Genomic DNA, 3428 nt, shown 5'->3' on the forward strand with positions numbered 1-3428 from the left:
ACTACTTTTGCAGATTCGGGGCCATGCTTCCCAACATGAGACAGGAGATCTCATTGTCGTCAGTCTAATGCTTCAACCAAGCATCCTTGACGGCTCTCGTGGCATTGGCCGCAGGCTCTGGTGGTAGAGCCCCTTCCAGAACGTACGACTTCTTATCGTGCTTGAGAACAATTCTCAAGTTCCGATACCAGTCTAAGAAGTTCGTCCCGGTAGGCTTATCCTTCTCAAGGATAGATCGCATCGTCAAACTCGGTACGCTACCGGTTGATGCCATGCCCTACAAAAAGACAAAACAGAATGAACAAAAACAAATGCAGATTCTATTAATGATCTACTACCAGCTAGTCCATCATCAATCAGTGTCAATCTATCTATGATCCACTACCAGCTAGTCCATCATCAAACAATGACAACACAGATGCAAAGATGAGCTAAATTCCCAAAAAGAAAAATAACCCTACAATAAATTTCTATATGGGACTAAGATCCGTATTTCACATAAGTATGGATTGTCACACCCATTCTTATACTATTTAGGTAGACATCTAATGTCGATCATATCCAATATGACTCTTAGATCTTTTATGAGACTATGATATCGAATATCATTGCATACTCGTCTCATCTGTACCATTAAGTCTCAAGTCAAACCTGACGACTTAACCTTAGGTAAACCATATTCAAGCTGTGGGAACCACGGTTTCCCACCCTGCCTCACAAAGATAATCCGGCACGCTCAGCTTTGGCATGACCCATGTTACGGACGATCGATGCCTTGACAGGCGCTCTAGTAATGGGAGGTATACACTTAGCATTACATAAATAAGGGATTTTCGAAACCACACTTAGATCAAGCATCTACTTTCAAGCTATGAGAACCACCATTTCTCCATCTTGCCTCACCAAGATAATACGGCACACCCAGCTTTGACATGGCCCATGACACGTACGATCGAGGCCTTGACAAGTGCTTTACTCATAGAGCTCCTAGATCTAACCGGTTTCTGTGCAATGATTAACATAATCCGAACAGACCATCCATTCGATTAAGTAATCCCAATCTTGAAGCTCCCACTCAATCAAGCATATCTAATATCTCGATTAAGTTACATGTATTCATTCCTTATAGACCATCCATAAGAATAAATCATGTCTATTTGAGTCACAGTTGATCAGATTAAGCAACGACTGCACAATCGGATCAGAAAACGAAAAATCTCGGAGTCTGGGTCTCGGACCGTCCGTTCTGGATGTAGAACGGACGGTCTACGTATGAGAACGGACGGACCACGTGTTTCTGCAGACTGGACGGTCCAGACACTCTGGAACGGACGGTCCATTGTCTCAGAACGGACGGTCCAGACCTTTCGTTCTATCCTCAGCCCATCACCCATGGTCCGTCCGGTCTGGTAAACCCAGAACGGACGGTCTAGGGTTTGGTCACATGATCATATCACGTTTTTCGCGTTCTCGGCCCCGATTAGATCCAAAACTGATCTTAATTCTCCTGTGAACCCAAAATTCGAACTCCTGCACTCTATGCAACATGAAACATGCAATCTACACTAGATACAATCATCAAACATGCATAGAAATCAAAGCAAACATGGATTCAAACAATTCAAATCCTAAAACGTGCGTGATCGGGTTCTACGAAATCAAAACAGAGCAACCAGGCTCTGATACCACTGATAGGTTTCCTGTTATCTCTAGAGCGAATCCTATTCCTAAGAGATCGATTCTAGGGTTTGCGCAGCGGATATAAAACAAAAATTTAATAAACCCTAGAACCATGCTTCTATGAATCGTAGAAACGTTAGAACGCTTACCTCAATCGATCCGGGGCTTGTATCAATTGAAGAATTCGTCTGATCACGAAAGAGAGGAAGAATACCCCGCCCTTTACACGTATCCACACCTCGGGATAGATTCCAACGGTTGGAACTTGTTTGCTAGGACACGAATCTGCTATTCGATTTTGTGCTTCGAGAAAACGAGACTCTTCAGTTTTCGAACTCTTTGGATCTCACCCAAAAGCTCTCCCAAACCTCTGAAAGTCGGCACCAAAAAGTCTCTAACGAATTAGGGTTTTAATCTCCTTCTTATAAGGTGATTTAACCCTAATTTCGGTTTAATTTTCGGAAAACCGGAACCTGGAACGGACGGTCCGGAATTGCACGTGGACCGTCCGTTTCAGTAAGGCAGAACGGACGGTCTACATTTAGTGCGGACCGTCCGTTCTATCACATAGAACGGACGGTCTGCGTGTTTTCGTGGACCGTCCGTTCCACTCCTCAGAACGGACGGACCACGCGTCCGGACCGTCGGGTCTGGACCCTTCCGACTCGGTTTTCCGTCGTTTTCTTTCGTGCATTTGTCCTTCCCTGCGTGTGTGACCCTGTAGGCTCATTCGATATAGCAGTATAATCTGAAATCTCTATTCCGGATATATAAGTCATAGGCGGTCTCTAGCAAGACACTATGACTACCTATCTTGAATAGAGTTTATTCGTGATCTTTACGAACGCCAGAGATGATTCCGGTTGATGATCCTTTTGTATCGCGATATCATATGTCGAACATAAGGCATGGACAAGCCACCTTATCTGATTCGACTACTTTCTCGTTCACTGAGTTCGACTGTCTGAAATAGACGACGTTCGTCTATAGTGCGGCCACACATTTCTACAGTCTCGCTCACACGAGGGGCCCAGCGATATCTCTCTCTTTTACGAGAGGTAAAAATCCCGTCTTGACTATCTACAATCCAACACATGATTCGTTTCATACCTGATACACGCCTTTATAGTCCTCCTGTTACGCAGAACGTTTGACGTATTCAAAGCACGCAACTCCTCATGTTGGATTCCGTAGATATCTCAGGTCTTAGGATCCAATCATGGAACCGTCATATGAGATTCAAGTCATGACGCTAGTCCATGTGACAATCTCATGCGGGTCAATCCAGTATTCCGTTCTCCAACGAATACCTATGATTGTGATCGTATCCAATACCTATGATCAATCCTATGATCATCTATCACACATCATACTAGTCTTATTATGTCGATATTCCCATAACGACATAAGACTAGGGAGTTTAGTATCATTCATAACGATACATGGATTTCATAACAGATCTAGCATGCAAGAACATGTAATGAATAAAATACTCTCATAAAAACACATAGAAAGTATCAATACATCAAATGTATCTAAATAAAACTCATAAACAGTACATCATAGAGCACTAAACCAACAATCTCCCACTTGCTCTAATCATGAACTGCTAAACATCTAATGCCCATATCCCTAACATGACCCTCATGCTTCGACGAAGGGAGAGGCTTCGTCAACGGATCGACAATGTTGTCATCTGTCGACACTCTGCAAATGTGTACGTCTCCTCTGTCTATGATCTCCCTGAT

This window comes from Tarenaya hassleriana, unplaced genomic scaffold, assembly GCF_000463585.1.
Source record: "Tarenaya hassleriana unplaced genomic scaffold, ASM46358v1 Cleome81, whole genome shotgun sequence".
Lineage (NCBI taxonomy): Eukaryota > Viridiplantae > Streptophyta > Magnoliopsida > Brassicales > Cleomaceae > Tarenaya > Tarenaya hassleriana.